Raw genomic sequence first — 22,064 nt, 5'->3', positions numbered from 1 at the left:
TATACAGAGAAGTTGCTGCATTAGAAAATTGTAGCGAAATACAGGAAGATCTGCAGCGGATAGGCACTTGGTGCAGGGAGTGGCAACTGACCCTTAACATAGACAAATGTAATGTATTGCGAATACATAGAAGGAAGGATCCTTTATTGTATGATTATATGATAGCGGAACAAACACTGGTAGCAGTTACTTCTGTAAAATATCTGGGAGTATGCGTACGGAACGATTTGAAGTGGAATGATCATATAAAACTAATTGTTGGTAAGGCGGGTACCAGGTTGAGATTCATTGGGAGAGTGCTTAGAAAATGTAGTCCATCAACAAAGGAGGTGGCTTACAAAACACTCGTTCGACCTATACTTGAGTATTGCTCGTCAGTGTGGGATCCGTACCAGGTCGGGTTGACGGAGGAGATAGAGAAGATCCAAAGAAGAGCGGCGCGTTTCGTCACTGGGTTATTTGGTAACCGTGATAGCGTTACGGAGATGTTTAATAAACTCAAGTGGCAGACTCTGCAAGAGAGGCGCTCTGCATCGCGGTGTAGCTTGCTCGCCAGGTTTCGAGAGGGTGCGTTTCTGGATGAGGTATCGAATATATTGCTTCCCCCTACTTATACTTCCCGAGGAGATCACGAATGTAAAATTAGAGAGATTAGAGCGCGCACGGAGGCTTTCAGACAGTCGTTCTTCCCGCGAACCATACGCGACTGGAACAGGAAAGGGAGGTAATGACAGTGGCACGTAAAGTGCCCTCCGCCACACACCGTTGGGTGGCTTGCGGAGTATCAATGTAGATGTAGATGTAGATGTAGATATGGAGTACCTAGCAGTAGGTGGCAGCACAATGCACCTATTACGAAAAACGCATGTTTTTGGGGGTGTCCGGATACTTTTGATCACATAGTGTATGTCTCGGAATTACACATACGTCAAATCTCTTTCCGCCCTCTCTCTTTGTCCATCTGCTCTTCACCCCTCTCGTTGTTCATCTCATCCTCCTCACCCTCTCTCTGTCCTTAACGTCCTTCCACTTCTCCATCTCCATTTCCTTCTCCCTTTCTCTCTGTTCATCTCCTTCGTCCATTTTCTATGTCCATATCCTCGCACCCCTCCTCCTCTCTGCCCATTGCCTCTGCCACCCTCTCTCTGACCTTGAGCCATGCTTATTGTTATTGCCAACGAAAACTTGATTGGGAGCTGAATTCACTTAAAATTAGTGGGAAAATTGATGGTATCATTGGTATGCGGGATATGAGAGAGACCTCTCTCTCTGCTGGAACTGTGAAGATAGTAGCTTCAGTGACAGGTTTTTGCATAGTTTTAATCTGCAAACTGGTAGGACTACGAGGTTTCAGATGATTCAGGTTTCGTAGTAATATTCTATCATAAGCTAATTACCCATAGAAACTGCTTCCCTATTTTATTTTAATACGAACTACGAGGAAGAAATTTTTGTTTTAAATTATATATAATGAGAAAGAATATATTTGACCATTGATCTAATTACTTAAATACCCTGCTTTCGTAGTTAGAACTGACTGGCTAAAAGTTACCGAAACTGCACAGTGTTTTCTTTCTCGGCGTTATTTTTAACAGAAAATTTGTAAATTGTTGTTTGAAAAAGCAGCCTATGTCAGTATGAGTATTTATTCAGCCTATGCCAGTAAGAGTGTATATGTCAGTATGAGTATTTATTTCGCCTATGCAAGTAAGAGTACATGCCTTGGTTACTCAACGTTTGTGATCGACTATCTTTTCGTTTAGGCATGTGCAACTACTACAGAATACTTCAACAAGGAAGACTGCTACCCAAGAGTGTCCTGACTCACTGCAGTATGTGGCGGATTTTACATATCATCTCTAGCGAGTGTTAACCCTCAACAGTGCAGACTTTCCTCCTAGAGAGAATTTCTGCCAATGAGTGCGACAACAGTGTACCCTGAAACCCTTGTTTGTAAGCAATATTGTGGTGACGGATGAGGCTGTATTTACCCGTGACGGTACTTTTAACTACCATAACTGTCAGCCGGTCGTTGTGGCCGAGCGGTTCTAGGCGCTACAGTCTGGAGCCGCGCGACCGCTACGGTCGCAGGTTCGAGTCCTGCCTCGGGCATGGATGTGTGTGCTGTCCTTAGGTTAGTTAGGTTTAAGTAGTTCTAAGTTCTAGGGGACCGACGACCTCAGATGTTAAGTCCCATAGTGCTCAGAGCCATTGGAACCATAACTGTCACATTTGGGTCCATGTCAATCCTAATGCAACACAGGTATCACGACAGCAGCAGCATTATTCGTTGAATGTCCGGGTAGGACTGCTCGGAGACCGCGTAATTGGGCCACACTTCCTACCACAGAGACCAGCCGGACAGCAGTACACGCAGTTTCAGCGGGCTGTCCTTCCAGATGTGAACCAACGCCTAAACATGTTGTTCATGCATGACAGTGCTCCAGCACATGTAAAATAAATATTTTATTTAATTTCAGTGTACTAACATAACCAAAACATCTTTTTACATTGCAAAGTGCATAGTATTGTTGAATGTTTTCTTATTACTGTTATTTATTGACATGAAAACTGCTAAAAAAGTTATAAAACGAAAAATTACAAAAAGATTTAAAAATGCAAAATAATAATATTTTATGAAGTGTGAAACTCCACGAAAGAATTTTTTTTTCAGGTAAGACAAAAGAGTGGCTCATGGCGTGAACATCTTATATTTGTCAGCCCAGTATCCTGCAACATGACCTGCTTTCTTTTATTTCTGGCGAAGTGCTTTTAAACTTTATCGCCAGTGGGGTGTTGGCTAAATTGACATTCTCTTCCCTTTTTTCTCCTCTTCTCATTCAGCACCTCCCTCTTACTCAGCTTCTGAATTTCCTTTACTGCCGTTTCCTGTTTCAGGACCAAACGCAATATTGTTGAGATTACAAATGAATAAAGTGAAATAATATCGACTGCCAGTTTCTCAGATACTGATGACGTGAGCCACAGATATTCAACGTATGAAATAATATATATTATACATCTAAAAAAAAACAATTTTGAAGGAAAATCTCAGTTTTCACTTTATTTTCTTTGATATATCTTAAATCAGTGAACTATTAACAACATTTTAACTCTGTCTTAGGAGGAAATTAAGCGAAATCGACAATACTAACCTTTCTATCATGAAGCCATGTTCAACTGCTGTGAAATCTATTTGCCGATAATTCTGATAACTACCAGTTGTTCTGAGAATGTGCTCATTTCCCAGATTTATATAAAATAATATTTAGTCTACGTTCATATGGAATGCATCGCACTTCGCGAACGAACGCAGTTTGAACGGATGTATCGTATATAATACAGGGGACCTGCCCGTGTTGTGGTCACTTCGCAGTAGCGCTCGTCGTTTCGTATTACCATTTTATAACCACTATTTTACATATGCGTCATAACAACAGCAGTTTGTCCTGTTCGCAGCGAAAAGCACGGTATGTCGTACTCATTGCCCGGAAACCGTTCTATCTGACACTTGCTTTCAGATTTGCATCTCGTTTTACAGCTCTCTATTACTGCAGAAGATATACTAGAACAAAGCCTTGAGACTAGTATCTTATTAGGATCATGTATACTACAGATTAAACGATGGCTCAGGTAGTTAACACTGTGAGAAGAAAAGATTTGCAGATTTGATCAAGTAATCATCAAGGCATTAATCTGAAGTGATACAGGGAAATTATTCACTATAAAATGACGAAAACTGTGTCGTTTGCAAACTTCGGATTGCCATTGCTCTGCTTATAACTTTCCATTCGCACATCACTTCTGTTCATTACACAGGCAGGTGTCATAAACTGGGACAAATTAGTTGAAACTTGTAAAACTTAAAAAGCCATAAAATGCAAACTCTGTCCTAATCGCACTCATTCACGCCCATTTTCACTCAAATTCACCCACACAAATCCAGTCAAATTGTGAAACTGAAAACATGGTCTCTGTTCCAAAAAATTGGATACGGTGACAAAACAGAATAGTAAAGTAAGAACTCTGGAGGTTATGATTGGCAGATCACAAAAAAAATATCTAGCCACTTTGATAATACGTTAAAATCTACTTCCTAACAATTTAGGAACCAGATCAGTCAGTCCACAAAATGTTAAAAATATTAACTCTTCATCTGATGGAATGGAATTTATCTGGTAAGCTAGTGTCTGCGCACTGGTGTCCCGCGTTTTGCCGCGTGGACTCGTGGCACACGTATTGATGATCATCTTCCATCGTCCAAAAATAACAAACGCCTCAGAATATACCGTGTGTCCAAAAAGTTCCGAGACTGATTTTATTCCTGGCGTAGGCCTATAAGTGACGCCAGCTAATTAACCACGGTCACAAGCTGCACTAGCAACTGTAAACAACAGACGTACATTCGATAAGACAGTGGTGAGCAGGTTGTGTTAAGTAATCCCACAGACATTGACTCCCGAACAAAAACGACACATGGATACCTGCCGCGGATTGAAATGCAAAACATAGACAATTATTTTCTGGTAAAAATCATCACGGTTGACAACTAGACTTGGGTTCATCAGTATGAGCCTACCACAGAACGACAAAGTGAAGAAATTTACATAAAAGGTCAACACTTTGACAACATAACCGATATTCAAGCCAACGTGACGCACAAGGAGGGACTTTGTGATGGAGTCACATGGTTAGACGAACATTCTGTGAGTCGTGCACTGTACTCCAGTGTTGGGGATGCAAATTAATTAACTGATGAATTTATTACCCACACCCGCTTATGAGTCCGCAGCTCGTGGTCGTGCAGTAGCGTTCTCGCTTCCAGCGCCCGGGTTCCCGGGTTCGATTCCCGGCGGGGTCAGGGATTTTCTCTGCCTCGTGATGACTGGGTGTTGTGTGATGTCCTTAGGTTAGTTAGGTTTAAGTAGTTCTAAGTTCTAGGGGACTGATAACCATAGATGTTAAGTCCCATAGTGCTCAGAGCCATTTGAGCCCTCTTATGATGTCATGGGTTTTCCCCAGCTGGCACGTGGGTCCCTTGCCCCCTTCACTTGGAAAAAGCGGAAAATTGAAATTTTGGCGGGAAATTCGAAAAAATGGCGGGAAACTCAAATTTATTGGAGGGAATATCAAATTTTGTGTGTTCATCTTGAGGTTTCGAGACCAACTGATCTAGTTCACAACACCAGCACTAGAGGGCCGCTGTTCGCCCTCCCCCACCCCCTGTCCCTCCTCCGTCTGTAGACTGATGTGTGCATAGCATAATTTCTGAGCCATAATCGACTATGTGTACTGGGCTTTATACCCCTCTGGAAAGCAATATTTTGCATTTATCGGCCGGCCGGAGTGGCCGAGCGGTTAAAGGCGCTACAGTCTGGAACCGCACGACCGCTACGGTCGCAGGTTCGAATCCTGCCCCGGGCATGGATGTGTGTGATGTCCTTAGGTTAGTTAGGTTTAAGTAGTTCTAAGTTCTAGGGGACTTATGACCACAGCAGTTGAGTCCCATAGTGCTCAGAGTCATTTGAACCATTTTTTTTTTTTTTTTTGCATTTATCACAGAATCTATGGTTTTTTGTCTGCTTTAGAAGGAAGCAATTTTATCATCCTGAAGTTTGTCACCATAGCGAGTGGGATAGAAAACTTGCCAGGTGGAAGTATTTCAGATGTTGGACATATACGTCTTGCATTAGTGTCTCAGGAGAGTTGCACTGTGCATGACTAATATTTCAGAAACCATGCCTTTAACATTATAGCGTATTTGAGTGAAGAACCATGTAGCCTTAGGAGTGTGTGCGTTTATGTTCTATGAGCGTTTCTCTCTCACCTTCTCAGTACTGATCCCAGACACTAGAACAATACTTCACAATTGATAGCACAGTAGATTTACACGCATAAACCACATCTCTCTTCTTAACCATTTGTTATATCGCCACAACACTTTCTTATCTACTATATTCGATAAGGTGCGATAACCTCCTCGACATGCACAAGTCTGCAGAGATCTTTTGAACTTGGATGGGTGCTGTGAGAAAGTCTGTTGCAGAACAGCCTTCGCTTGACAGCAATTACAGACTCAGCTTGCTCTGTTCCTTCACGAGATGTGCGATGCAGAGGACGCAGTACCCTCCTGCTTCTGGTCTGTTGCAAATTAAATCGGTGAAAGTGTTGCAGGAAGGATTGGTCGAAGACAATATGGGGAAATCTTTCAATCTGAAACTTTATCCTATGAATGCGAGAATACCCTGTGACTTCCATCCACATAGGGAAAGATGGCCGGTCGTTATCGTTAGTTCTGTACTATGATCGACCTGCTAGAAATATGTAGATAACCTAACTTCATCGATATAAGATGCTGCCTGGTATACTTTGGCGTATATGTCCAAGAATTAACCATGGATGGACGTACTTCATATTCATCTATCTACATTTGGAATATAATATACGGTACAAAGTAGTGGACGGGTGGTTTAGCGATGATACAGACATTGGGACATATGCTCCTGTGTCACTGGTTGATGTTGAAATTACGGAAAAACTGGCAAAGTTGCTAAAAATGATCGCACTACATCTACATCTACATACGTACTCCGCAATCCACCATACGGTTCGTGGCGGAGGGTACCTCGTACCACAACTAGCATCTTCTCTCCCTGTTCCACTCCCAAACAGAACGAGGGAAAAATGACTGCCTATATGCCTCTGTACGAGCCCTAATCTCTCTTATCTTATCTCTGTGGTCTTTCCGCGAAATGTAAGTTGGCGGAAGTAAAATTGTTCTGCAGTCAGCCTCAAATGCTGGTCTTCTAAATTTCCTCAGTAGCGACTCACGAAAAGAACGCCTCCTTTCCGCTAGAGACTCCCACCCGAGTTCCTGAAGCATTTCCGTAACACTCGCGTGATGATCAAACCTACCAGTAACAAATCTAGCAGCCCGCCTCTGAATTGCTTCTATGTCCTCCCCCATATTAGTGTTTTATAAGCGGTCTCCTTTACAGATGAACATCACCTTCCCAAAATTCTCCCAATGAACCGAAGACGACCATCCGCCTTTCCCACAACTGCCATTACATGCTTGTCCCACTTCATATCGCTCTGCAATGTTACGCCCAAATATTTAATCGACGTGACTGTGTCAAGCGCTAAGCTAATAATGGAGTATTCAAACATTACAGGATTCTTTTTCCTTTTCATCTGCATTAATTTACATTTATCTATATTTAGAGTTAGCTGCCATTCTTCACACCAATCACAAATCCTGTCCAAGTCATCTTGTATCCTCCTACAGTCACTCAACGACGACACCTTCCCGTACACCACAGCATCATCAGTAAACAGCCGCACATTGCTATCTACCCTATCCAAAAGATCATTTATGCAGATAGAGAACAACAGTGGACCTACCACACTTCCCTGGGGTACTCCAGATGATAACCTCACCTCCGATGAACACTCACCATCGAGGACAACGTACTGGGTTCTATTACTTAAGAAGTCTTCGAGCCACTCACATACTTGGAAACCAATCCCATATGCTCGTACCTTAGTTAGGAGTCTGCAGTGGGGCACCGAGTCAAACGCTTTCCGGAAGTCGAGGAATATGGCATCCGTCTGATACCCCTCATCCATGGTTCGCAAGATATCATGTGAAAAAGGGCGAGTTGCATTTCGCAGGAGCGATGCTTTCTAAAGCCGTGCTGATGCATGGACAGCAACTTCTCTGTCTCAAGGAAATTCATTATATTCGAACTGAGAATATGTTCGAGAATCCTGCAACAAACCGATGTTAAGGATATTGGTCTGTAATTTTGAGGATCTGTCCTTCTACCCTTCTTATATACAGGCGTCACCTGCGCTTTTTTCCAGTCGCTCGGGACTTTACGTTGGGCAAGAGGTTCGCGATAAATGCAAGCTAAGTAAGGAGCCAATGCAGTAGAGTACTCTCTGTAAAACCGAATTGGAATCCCATCAGGACCTGGCGATTTATTTATTTTCAACCCATTCAGCTGCTTCACAACCCCAGGGATGTCTATCACTATGTCCTCCATACAGGAATCTGTACGAGACTCAAACGGCGGTATGTTTGTACGATCCTCCTGCGTGAAAGATTTCTCAAATGCTAAATTTAAAATTTCAGCTTTCTTCCGTTGCCAGGCCAGACTGCTCAGTGAGGGACTGGATGGAAGCCTTCGACCCGCTTACCGATTTTACGTAAGACCAGAATTTCCTTGGGTTTTCAACAAGATCTTTTGCTAAGGTATAACGGTGGTAGTGGTTGAATGCTTCGCGCATCGCTCTTTTTACAGCAGCACGAATCTCTACCAACTTTTGCCTGTCCTCATTCTCCCGATCTTTCTTGTACTGCGAGTGCAACTGCCTTTGCTTCCTGAGCATTCTCCGAATTGCGCTGTTAAACCACGGAGGGTCTTTTCCGTCCGTAACCCACTTTTTCGGCACATACTTGTCCAATGCGTGATTTACAATGTGTTTAAAATTTGTCCGTAATTCTTCCACGTCCATCGTACCGGAAGTAAATGAAGTCGATTCATTTACTAAGTGGGATGCTAACAACTGCTTATCTGCTCTTTCCAGTAAGAATACTCTCCTAGCCTTCTTGACCGACTTTTTAACTTTAGTAACCATAACCGTAACTATCAACTATGATGCTTATTATTACACTACATCGACGTTGTCTTTTCCATCCCATCCGTCCTCTGTTGTGCTGTTGATTACCACATAATGACTGACTGACACCACTTGTTTCAGATGGCGAAAGTCTTGGTGGGAGGAACACCTTCTGAGGATGGCCAGTACTGAAGCAGTGATTGCATGCCTGGCTGCAATACAAGGAATCAGTGCTCTTGGTATCTTCGAAACAAAATACCGAGACATCTGCTACCCCGTCATTGCGGAAGAGGAGATTAAACGTAGAGGTCATCACCTTTGGACAGCTGTTGGGAAACGATCCACAATGGTGCAAACTTTTCCAGTTTCCACATGTTGCGATGTCCTCCACGCTTTTGTCAGTAATAAACACTGCATCTGCCCTTTATTTCAACCATCCTGTGTGTTGTGGGAGCAGAATAGTTTACACCATGCGATATCCAGCTTTCTGTGAGAGCCAATGGGTCAGTGTTAATGTCAGTTCAGTACCTCACACAGAACTTGAAGTCATGGTAGAAAAACAAAATGTATGGCTGTGTACACACCTGTGGTCATACACTGCTTCGATGTCACAAGAACCTTCTCCATGTGACTGATAACCGATATGCTCTTCCTCCAGTACAGCCAACAAAACTTTATGCAGGTCCGTGGAAGCAACTTCGATCACTGGTAACCTGCTCCAGTGGACCAATACATGTATATTTAATGTGATCACCACATATGGTCGTTGTCAACGTGCAGATGGTATTTCTTTCCCGATGTATCGGAAGAGAGCGACACGGTAAATTTGTTATTGAGTTCTCTACTAGGTGACATTAGCAAAGTTTTTATGGTTCGTAGTTTTATTCCGTTGGATGTTACAAAAATAAGGAGGAGAGAGAGACAGAGAGAGAGAGAGAGAGAGAGAGAGAGAGAGAGAGAGAGAGAGAGAGAGGAGGGCACTGTGCTGTCACCGAAGGCTCAGTCACCATTACACTGCTGTATTTGTAGAATGGTAATCATAGGAACACGACAAAGGCGTTTAGGACATGTACAGAGTGATATTAATAGATTGTCATTGGATATCAATGAATTGTAGATGTTATGCTTCTGAATTTCTTTGTGCAGTCCATGTATACTCTTCATGGATGTGAATTTCCTTTGGTACATTAGTGTGCTATATTTCTTGTTGTGATAGTTCTCTAGCCTTCAGCCTTCTAACTGATCGAGCAGTGCTGTCGGAACGTGATGGGACTTCAAGAGAATTATCAGGGGTCTGTAACTTGGTGGGGGACATCTCTTACTCGTCGAAATCAGGTGGATTCAAATGCTATTTATCGACAACTGGATGATTCATGAGGAAACAACAGGTAAACAATACTCCGACCATAGGGGAGTTGAGAGGTGAGCTCCATACCGTTTCCTCTGTGTATTGTGGGCAAACATATTACAATCGCTCCCATACATCTCTCGAGGTGACTGAAATGTGAAAATAAGGGGCTAATACGAATGTTTTCTACAGAGACACAGTCAGCAGCGAAAGTTCCGTATCTTGTTTTCTCGATAAATAAGAGACAACATTCTTCCATGAGTTTTGTGTGTCTATAAATAGATGGACTGGCTACTTAATAGGTAGACTATATTTAATTTATATCTGTATGCTTATTTCACAAGCCATTGTACAGTGTGCGATGGAGGGTATCCTTCCCTATTCCACTCACAAACAGAGAGAGGGAAAAAGACTGCCTATATGCCTCCCTATGAGCGCTAATTTCTCGTATCGTATCTTCATGGTCTTTATGAGAAATGTACGTTGGCGGCGTAGAATCCTGCTGTGGTCGGCTTCAAATGTTGGTACTGAATAGTGTTCCTCGGAAAGAACATCATTTTCCCTCCAGGGTTTTCGAATCGTCAGTCCACTAATTTCACAGGAGACAGTGGGAAAATCTCAATAGGGCTGTATTATGAGGGAAACCTAGGTATAAAGACTTGTACATGTTTGGAATGTGACGGTCAGTAGACAGGTATTTTGTTGTTGCTCACTGTGTCAGCTTTCCCGGGATATTTCGAAAATACATCTCAGAACGGTTCAGTTTGCAAAAGAGATGAGGGGAAGCATATTGTTTAACATCCTGGTATTTACTCCAACAACATTTAAGTGCCCAGTCCTTCTGAGAAGGGTAGCACAACTTTTGCGAGTCTGGAATGATTAACAGCTGTTCGGCATGGTGAGCGGTGGGTTGTTGGCTATTAGTGGTACACATCTGATGTGTGGGTGGATGTTTGCGACCTGGTAGCGGTGGTGGCAGCTGTTCAAATGCATTGCGGTGGCGGAGGCATCGCGGGGTTTGAGAGGAGAGTGAAGCTTCCTATTGCCCCCCCCCCCCCCTCACCAATACACCTACAGGTCTCAGTAGGATTAGTTCCGAAAAAATTTGTGGTAAGGTCTTATGGGACCAAACTGCTGAGGTCATCGGTCCCTAAGCTTACACACTACTTAATCTAACTTAAACTAACTTACGCTAAGGACAACACACACACACACACACATAACCGAGGGAGGACTCGAACCTCCGACGGGGGAGCCGCCAGGGCCGTGACAAGATGCCCAAGACCGCGCGGTTACCCCGCGCGGCATTAGTACAGAAGCAGTATACCAGAATTATAAGTGACTTACTTCCACCAGCATGACAAGACAATGGAGTGACAGAATGCAGTCAGCGTTGGATGCCTCCAGCTATTTGACGATGGTCACCACCCATTTTGGTATCGGAGGAAGCAGCTACCTAGACTATGGGAAGCCTCCAGAGACATCATAAGAGCGTCTGTAACAGTTACCTGACGAGTGTAATGCGACTGCAGAAAAAAAATTTCTCATCATGCAAAATACCTCTCATGATCAATTTAATTAATTAGCCTATCAATTTGATATCAATGACATCCCACCGGGCAGTTTGAAGCGAGGACGAGAACATCATGGATATGAGTCAAGAGTTGGAGTATTAACTAGGCAGATCTTTTAATGGAATTTCAATCTCCCGCATACAAAGGAAGAGATAATCATCATCATAAAATCAGCTGTATTATCAAATTTATAAAGTGATATGTAGTTTAAACCTAATATTCACAACGTCACTGTGCTGTTACCTTGAAAGACTTCAAATGTGATGAGACATTTGTTTACCGTAAGAGATTTCGAAAGTGAGAAGGTAGCCTGTGACAAATGCAGAGCATGCTCTTAGCACTCCATCATTAGGCAAACGTGAGTTTAGTATTCTAGTCCTGTGAGACAAGATGTAACGGATAAGAAAAGATATTTTCCTACCTGATGATAAAATAATTAGAGGAAACGTAGCATATGCCATACCGTTACAGGATTTTCACAACAAGTAACGATACTTCAGCGTTGTGAAAATGCGTGTATGTCTCAATTTCTTCTGTCTTCGAAAATAACTCGTATAAAAGGGAAAAAATCTACATTTTGCGTGAAAAATTCGAGGTGTGTAGTCAACAACGTCCCTGTCTCAGATTGGGTAAACTGGATGTTTGAAACTAAGGAGTCTATGTCACAGGTGGAACTACTGTTTACATCCAAGCCGCTGGTGCCTTACTCGCAGTGTGCCACAGCTGGTGGCAGGAGTGGTCACGAGGAGTCAGTGACTGGAAGGCGAGGAATCGGTACACAGTACAAAGTACACTCGACAGATGGCGCTGGACTAGACCTGAGGTGACTGGAGGTGACTGGTTAGTTTTCTTTTAGTCTTGAGACACCATGCTCAGGTTAGGTAATGAGTACTACATTCGTCAAAAATATCGTACGATATATTTCCCATGTTTCTGTTGGATAGGATGCTACTTGTGACTTATAAATAGGTATAAGTGTGTTTCATACCCAAATGATGTTTCTACAGGAGTCCAATGTATAGGGGCAACATGCAGATGTTACAACCCCGACCCGGACACCCTACGACGCCACCGGCAACTACAGCGACACATTCGAAATTTGCTCGCGGCCAAGAAACGCCGGGACTGGCGACAGACATGCACCCGTTTAAATGCTACCCTCCCTATAAACTCGTCCAAGTTCTGGACCGCCTTCCGTCGCCTTACCGGAACTAAACCCTCCCCCTACTATCCTCTTCTCCACGATGATCACCCCTTCCCTGACGCCCTTAGTAAGGCCAATCACTTTGCCTCCTACCTGTCCGATGTGTTTTCCATCCCTGATGATCCCCAGTTCGATTACTCCCTCTTCCCAGATATCCGCGATCGAACTGACACCTCTGTCCCTCCCCTCGCTCCTGGTTTCCAGTACTTGGACAACATTCCACACACGGACCTTAATGCCCCCATCACCACACAGGATCTCATCAATACACTCCGCACCAAACGCAACACCGCTCCTGGTCACGATCGTGTCACCTACCGTCACCTTCGTGAAGCTCCTGTCTCTTTTCTCTCCACCCTGGCCAGGCTCTACAATGTAGTCCTGTCCACCGGTTACTACCCCGACCTGTGGAAAACCTCCCGTATCCTCATGTTCCTCAAACCTGGCAAACCGCCGTCCGGCGTCTCCTCCTACCGTCCCATCAGCCTTACCTCGGTCTTCAGCAAGGTCCTGGAATCTATGCTCACCCGCCGCATCCACCAGCATCTCCGCCAGCACCGCCTCCTCCCCGTTACCCAGTGTGGCTTTCGGCCATCCTTCTCTTCCGACGATCTTCTCCTTCACCTCACTCGTCTCCTTTCCGAACAGCTCAATTCCCGTCGCTCCGCAATCTTCCTCTCTCTTGACCTCGAACGCGCATATGACCGCGTATGGCATTCCGGTCTCCTCTTCAAGCTCCAAACCTTCGCCCTTCCCATTAACTACGTTCGTCTGATCGGTTCCTTTCTCTCCCGCCGTCCTTCCCATGTCACCATCCATAATACCGATTCCTACACCTTTTTCCCCCCCGCCGGTGTGCCCCAAGGCTCCGTCCTCTCCCCCCTTCTGTACTTGTTGTACACGGCGGATATGCCGCCGCCGTCACCCCCCGTCCACCTTCTCCAGTTTGCCGATGACACCGCCTTCCTTGCCCTTGCCCCCACCCTGCAACGCTCCCAACACCTTCTCCAATCCCATCTTGACCGGTTCACCGCTTGGTGCAACCAGTGGTTGCTCAAGGTCAATCCTTCCAAAACCCAGGCGATCATTGTAGGCAAAACCACTCCCTCCTTCCGCCTCCTTGATTTCTATCTCACCGTTTATGGCCGTCCCATCGCTCTCACCCCCACCCTTAAGTACCTTGGCGTCACCCTCGACCGTCGCCTCTCCTGGACTCCCCATCTCCAGACAATCCAAGCCAAGGCACGTTCCCGACTCCGTCTCCTCAAGCTCTTTTCCGGCCGAACGTGGGGTCTGGACCCCTCCACCATCCTCCACACCTATAAGTCCCTTATCCGCCCTATCCTCTGTTACGCCCATCCAGCCTGGATCTCCGCCCCCCCTTCCTTTTATAAATCCCTCCAAATCCTTGAACGCCATGCTCTCCGCCTTGCCTATCGCATCCGTCTCCCTTCCCCCACGCGGATCCTGTATGACCTTATCCCCTTCCCCCACCTCCTCCTCTTCCTCGAAAGGATACGAATCCTATACACCTCCCGTAAACTCGATCCACCTCACCCGCTCGTCTCCCCGATCCTCTCCCACCCCCGCCCGCTGCCGCGCCTGTACTCCCATGTCCCACCCGGTCTCCATCTCTCCACCCTCCTTACCCTCTCCCAAGGTGGCTTCCGCCAGCTCCCCCTCCCTGCTGATGTCCTCCTCCCCTGCATCTACCCCTCCTATCAACTTTGATCCTCCCCCCCCCCTCCTGTGTCCTTTCCTTCAGGCACCCTCCCTCCCCCCCCCCTTTTCCCTTCCCTTCTCTTTCCTTTCCCCCCTCCCTCCGCCCCTCTCCTCCGGGCTTCACTCCCCCTTCCTCCCTCCCCCTCTCTCCTTTGCCCATGGCATCTCTGCTCTCCCCTCTCCCATTTCCCCTTCCTCCTCCTCCACCTCCTCTCTTGGCAGGTCCCTGGACTCGTACACGCTGAGTGGACATTCGCGCGCCGGAGATCATCGCCATCAGTGTCTCGTGAGTGCCGTCATGTTTCGTGTTCAGTGTTCCCGTCATACTCCATCGTTCACCTGTGCCATCGCCATCTTCAGTGTTAGTGCGTCGTGACAACAGTTTGTAGTGAATTCTCGTCAAGTGTGAACGGCTCCGTGTTTGTCTTTATGTGTCTACTGTTTTATTACCCACCGTTATGTCACATTTGTGTATTCTTTCTGTTCTTTCTTTATCTCCTCTACGGCTGAAGAGCGGCGTACCGTGCTGCTGACAGCCTGCCTGTTTGTACGGGTTTGAAAATAACAATAAAGAAAAAAAAATGTTACAACCCCTCCCTCCCTCCCTTCTACCGGTCTCCTTCATCTCCTTGCGCCTGGCAGATCCTCCGTTTTGATCATCGTCAGTGTGCCACGTCAGTGTTGTGTTTAGTGCTGTTTCTCCTGTGCGTCAAGAGGTGTGATTTTAATTGTGTACTGCCTTGAGGTCCGCCGTTAGTGTTTGTTATGTGCTACGCCATCCGTCGATAATTTTTATGCTCGTCATACTGTGCCTTGTGTTCTTTTAATTGTCGCAGTGTGTGGCATTTTGTGTGCGCTACTTTTAAACAGTTTTTTTTTCTCCATTTTACAGTCACCCCTTTTTTAGTCTATTACCTTCCATGATGTTCCCCCTTTTTTATATCTATGTTCACCATATTCTCTCCTTTGTTATTTTTAAATGTCTTCTATTTGTTTGTTCTATGTCTTTCGGCTGAAGAGCAGCGCATATGCTGCTGCCAGCCCGCCCCGATGGGGAATTGAAATACAATAAAGAAAAAAAAATGTTTCAAGTGGCTCTGAGCACTATGGGACTTAACATCTGAGGTCATCAGTCCCCTCACGCCATGAAGGCCCATGTTCCTACTAAAACCATCCACCTCCACCGTCCATCTCTCCCTCAGAAGGCTGTTCTCCTCCTCCGCGAATCCCGCCGTCTCTATCTCTCCTTCCTGTGCACTCGTGACAGGAACACACTCCAACGCCACCGGAAAATACAGCGACACGTACGGAACCTTATTACAGCATAGAAACGCCGGAACTGGCTACAGACTTGCATACGACTCAATGCCACCCTCCCTATCAACTTCTCCAAGTACTGGTCTGCCTTCCATCTCCTTACTGGTTTCCCATTTCGCACCCCATTACTCCCTTCTCCATAACGAGCGCCCCCTTCCTAACAACCTCAGTAAGGCCAACCACTTCGCTTCTTACCTTTCTGAGGTGTTCTCCATACCTGATGATCCCCACTTTGATTATTCTGTTTTCCCCTCTGTCATGGAACGCGCCAATACGTCGGTCGCTCAACTTGCTCCTAGTCTCCAGTACTTGGGGTAGTTGCTCCCCTTCGACATCAACACTCCAATCACAGCACAAGACATTACACTTATCCTCTGGTCCAAACGTAACACGGCCCCTGGTCATTACTGTGTCACCTTCCGCCACCAGAGAGAAAGCCCCTTCTCCTTCCTGACTGTCCTTGCCCATCTCTATAATGTCATCCTCTCTACCGGCTTCTACCCTGAACTGTGGAAGACTTCCTGCATCCCCATATTCCTCAAGCCCAATGAACCTCCTTCCGTCGCCTCTTCCTATCGTCTCATCTGCCTCACCTCCGTCTTCAGTAAGGTCTTCAAACTAATCCTTTCCCATTGTATCCATCAGCACCTTAATCAACACCACCTCCTCCCCCTTACCCAGTGTGGCTTCCGACACTCCTTCTCCGCCGAAGACCAACTCCTTAACCTCGTCCACCTTCTCTCCCTCCAGCTTAATTCCTGTCGCTCCGCCATTTTTGTTTCTCTCAATCACCAAATTGCCTATGCCCGTGTACGGCATCCCGGTCTCCTCTTTTAAACTCCAAACCTACGCCCTGCCTATCAATTTTGTCCGTCTGGTTGCCTCCTTCCTCTTGCACTGTCCTTCCTATGTCACCCTCCACAAGACCTGTATGTTTTATCACTGCTGGCGTCCCCCAGGGCTCTCTCCTCTCCCCTCTGCTTTTTCTCTTGTAGACGGCTTATATGCCCAAGCCACTCCCTCCTGTCCATCTCCTCCAATATGCTGATGACACTGCCTTCCTGGCTTTCTATCCTACCCTTCAACGGTCCCAACGCATTCTCCAAACCCACCTTGACCAGTCTCCATGATTTCTACCTCACCCTTTATGGTCATCCAGCTCACCCCCACCCTGCGATACCTTGGCCTCACCCTCGACCGTCACCTCACCTGGACCCCTCACCTCCTGACTATCCAGCAGAAAGCCCATACCCACCTCCACCTCCTGGAACTCCTGTCTGGCCAGACATGGGGATTACATCCTTCCACCAACCTCTACACCTACGAATCCCTCATCCGTCCTATACTATGTTATGCCAGCATTTCCTGGATCTCCACACCCACCTGCTTTTACAAGGCCCTCCAAATCCTCAAACACAATGCACTTCACCTTGCTTTCCATATCCGCCTTCCTTCCCCCACACGGCTCCTGTATGACCTCCTCCCCTTCCCCCACTTCCTCCTTTTCCTCCAACATCTCTGCATCCTTTACACTGTCCACAGGCTTGATCCCCCCCACCCCCTGTTTTCCTCCTTCCTCCACACACCCCACCCCCCACCTGTTGCCGCACATCTATCGCTGTATCCCTCCCTCTCTCCACCTCCACACTCTCCATCTCCTTCATCAGGGCAATTTCCAGCTCCTCCCCCTTCCGCTTGTTGAACTTTGCCATGACATCTACCCTTCCTTCTAACTATGACCAGGCCTTGTTCCCTCTCCTAGCCAGGACCCAATTTTCCTCTACCCTCCTTCTCCCAGAGCAGATGTTCCTCCATCCCCCCGCCCCCTGAGTCCCTGCACCCCCTTCTCAACTGTGTCTCTCCCACGTCCTTCCCTCCCCAGCCCTCTTCAACGCGCTCCTGCCCATCTCCCCCCTCTCCACTCCTCCCTCTTCTTCCATTCTTTCCTCTCCCTCATCTCCGTGCCCCTGGTAGATCCTGTGTTTGCTCATCGTAATCAGTGTGCTACGTCAGTGTTGTGTTTGGTGCTGTTCTTCTGTGCGTACAGAGCTGTGATTTTAATTGTGTGCTGCACTTGTACATAGTGTTACTGTAAGTGATCATTATGTGCTATGCCGTCCATCGCTACTTTTATGTTCCAGCCGTACTTTGCCTTGTGTTCTTGTAATTGTCCCAGTGTGAGGTTTTTTTGTGCGCAATACTGTTTTAAGGTTTTTATCTCCATTTAACAGTCGCCCCCTTTTTCTCTGTTCTCCTCCATTATGTTCCCCCTTTTTTATTTATATGTACGTCCTATTTTCTCCTTTGCAATTTTAAATGTCTTCTATTGTATCATTAATGTGTTTTGGCTAAAGAGCAGTGCATATGCTGCTGCCAGCCTGCCCCAGATGGGGCACTGAAATACAATAAAGGAAAAAAATACATACATGCTAGTCAAGACCCAGGCGATCATCATAGACCACACCACCCGCTCCTTCCCTCTCCATGATTTATACCTCACTGTTTATGGCCATCCTATCTACCTCACTCCTACCCTAAAATACCTTGGCCTCACCCTCGACCGCCACCTCACCTGGACTCCCCATCTCCTTACAATCCAACACAAACCTCACAACAGACTCTGCCTCCTGAAACTCCTGTATGGCCAGACATGGGCACTGCAACTTCCAGCACCTACCACTCCCGGATGATGAGCTTAGCCCTGATGTCTACCCCTCCTATCAACTCTAACCCTACCTTCCTCCTGCCTCCTCCCCAGGGCTCACTCTCCTCCCCCTCCCTTCTCCTACACCCCCTCCCTCTCCTGTGCTCCCCTTCAGTGTCTATGCACTCCCTCCCGCTTTGTCTTCCCTCATCATCTCCCACCCTGCCCATCTCCTGCCTCTTGGTGCGCTTCCTCCTCCCTTTTTTTCCCTCTTCCTCCCACACCCCTAGGCCCCACACTGCCCCTTCCTCCCCTCTTTTTCCCTCCTCTCCAGCCTCCAGTCCCTCAGCAGATCCTTACAAGCGGTTTTTTATTCTTCACGAGTGCTCCATCATTTCCAGTGGTTTTTTTAAGTGTCTTGCTCTTTGTGATTTTTATCCTGTGGCTGACTTTTAAATTGGGTTGGCCTCCAGTGATTTTTAAGTGTACTTCGATTTGCCAGCTGTGTTCTTTTAAATTTATGTCGACTTTTTAACTGTTCCCCAGTGCATGTCCCCATCACATCCATTTACAATGTTTTTTTATGTCCCCTTTTTATGTAATTGCCCTTTTGTATTTTTGTAAAGCCAATTGGCTGAAGAGCAGTGGACTATGCCACTGCCAGCCCTCCCCTGCCAATAAAGAAAAAAAAAAGACACACCTCAGGGCTCCTTCTTCTCCCGCTTCCTTCTCCTGAGTGGCTTTCCCCCTCCTACACCCCCATCCTCTCCTGTGCTCCCCTTCAGTGTCTCTGCACTCCCTCCTGCCTATCTCCTGCCTCTTGGTGCACCCCCTGTACCCCCCTTTTCCTGTTCTCCCCCCCCCCCCCCACGCTTTTTCCCTTCTCTATGACCTCCAATCCCTCGGCAGGTCCTATCAGCTTGTTTTATTCTTTTCCGTCGTTTCCAGTGGTTTTGTTTCTCTAGTGTTCTGTGTTATTTTTATACTGTGTCCAACTTTTAACCTGTGTCTGGCTACTGTGATTTTAAGTGTGCAATGAATTGCCAGCTGTGCATGTCCCCATATTAGTGTATATCTTAACTCCCACTATCTCCATTTGCTGTGTTTTTTATGTCCTCCTTTTATCATACCCTTTTTGAGTAACTGTTCCCCTTTCATGTATGTTGTAAAACCGTTTGGCTGAAGAGCAATGGACTATGCTGCTGGCAGCCCTCCCTTGCCCCATGGGCAGGGGAATGAAATTACAATAAAGAAAAAAGACACACTGACCCACCTACCCTCTCTTTGACTCCATTCTCTCCCCCAAGTCCTTTTGCTTTCACCTCCACTGCCTTCCCCACTCCTTCTCACTTCTGCCTTGCCCCCCATTTTATGAGTCCCTCCATTGGCTCCCCCACCCCCTTTTTCCCCCTCATCAGTCTGGGTCCTCCCTCCTCCTCTCCCCCATCTGCTGTTATGTCTCCTCTATGGTGCCATTTTAAGTGAGTGTTCAGTGTTGTGTCCCCTTTCAGTGTTGCAAACAGACACCATACTGTCGCTAGGTGTTTTTCTTACCTCTTGCGAAGAGAAACCAGACTGTCGCTGTGTTTTTTAACTGTGCCTGTTTAATTACTATGTGTTTTAATCAGCATCAGCAACCCTTTGTTTTTTCTTTTCACTTCGCAACTTTTCGCCGTGTTCCAGTTTCAACCAGTCACCGTTTTGTCACCTGTTTTTATTGTTTTATTATCTCCTCATTATGTTTTTAACATCTGTAGGCTGCAGAGCGGCATATTACGCTGCTACCAGCATGGAAATTCAATAAATAAAATAAAAAAACAGACATGCTGCCGCCGCCGCCTAATCTTTGTTCTCTTTCCCTACTTTGGTGGTGCCTGTAGCCTGTAGACTGGACAGTGCACCATGTATACCACCACAATCAGATACACCTCTCCTTCCTTTACCCCCACCATTACCCCCTGGAGTGCCTCCTCTGGGCTTCCTTGTCTACTCCACCTCCCCTCCCCACAGTCTCCTCCCCTTCTGTCTCCTTCTCACCCCTGTATTGTCACCTGTATTCTGCTCCTGGTCCTGGTCCTGCTCCTGCTCCTCCTCTTGCCCCTGCCACTACCACCTGTTGTGATGACTTTCCCCCTCCCCCACTTGCCCTGCTATGACCACCCCTGCTTCCCCCATCTGTGTCACCACCTGCCACACCTCACATGTTGGGCCTGCCTCCCGCCACCTCCCAATCCAACTGGCCAAAAAACCTCACTTCCACCCCCTCTTCCAAGTAACCACCACCTGCCTCTCTTACTTCTGATCCCCACATGGACACAATCGCCCCTCCTGCATCCCCAGGCCCTGGCCTGTATACATTCGTCCTTTCCAACCCCAATTCTAAATTCCTCTATGCCCGCACATTCAACCTTGAAATCCTCAAGTATATCCCCAGTGTCCCCATTGCTCAACTTATCCCCAACAGAGACTCTGTCCTTATCAAATCCCCATCTCCCTGTTTCAGCATTGACCTTCTCTGGAAAATTCCCCATATCACCTTTGACCCACATGCATCTCTCACACCTTTCCTTATCTCTCCTGTCCCTGTTAGCCCCAACCCTCTCATCAGCTGCCAACCCTCACTGCCATGAATACAAAACTCAGCCCTGTGGTCATGGAGGCAGAGGTGTTGGTGAAACTGAATGTCCATCCTGCCCTGGAAATCCACTTGGCTCAACGTATCTTTAACAACTCCAGCCCTACCTTCCTGATGCGCATGCTCTCAGAGTCCACCTCCTCCATAGATCACCTCCTCACTCACGGAGCCCTGATTTTCAACTTTCGCCACCCCATTGACCCCTCCCATTCCCCACCTGAATCCAACCGCTGCAAATGCTGTTTTCTCTACAATGAACAACTCACACAAAACTGAAAAAATCCCTCCACCTACCCCCTCTGTAAAGCCTCCTACTTCCTCAAACAGTGTGCCAACCTCACCTGTCCTCCTTCCTGCAACACCTGCAATGAGTCCCATCCCACCTACTCCTCCAAATGCAAAGCTAAGCTCCCTCCCACCAACTCTGTTCTCACTGTTCCCTTTTGCCCCATTGATCAGCCCATCCAGCTGAACAATTCCCTCTGCCCTACCCCAGTGGCTTAGCTGAAGACATCATCCAGTTTCTGACCATCATCCTCCACAATATCCTCCCCTTATAACACCCCACACCCTCTAGCAGATCTCCTTTGCTGCCGGCTCCATCTTCCATTTGAATGCCTATGCACATACTACCACAACAAGGCCACTTCACACTTCAGCCACCGAGACACCCTTGTTTAACTCTATCTCCTCCACCCACCATGGTGTGCCAACAGTATCATCTCCTATACCTAAACATTCACTCCCTCCCAGACAACAAATACCTATTCATGCATATCGTGTCCCAGCACCAAGTCGACCCCTCCATCCTTAACAAAACCTTCCTCCAGTCTCATCATGTTGCCCACATCTCTCCCTACCTCCTCCCACTCACACGAGGTAGGGTCGCTATTGCCCACCTCAATCACATCCCTGTCCAGCCACAACCCCTGATCAATGACCCAACTGAACACCTTATCCTCAGTGTCTTTTTCCCCTCCCTCACCGTCACCTGT

This window comes from Schistocerca americana, chromosome X (genome assembly GCF_021461395.2).
Source record: "Schistocerca americana isolate TAMUIC-IGC-003095 chromosome X, iqSchAmer2.1, whole genome shotgun sequence".
Classification (NCBI taxonomy): Eukaryota; Metazoa; Arthropoda; class Insecta; order Orthoptera; family Acrididae; genus Schistocerca; species Schistocerca americana.
Note: the sequence above shows the minus strand (reverse complement) of the source record.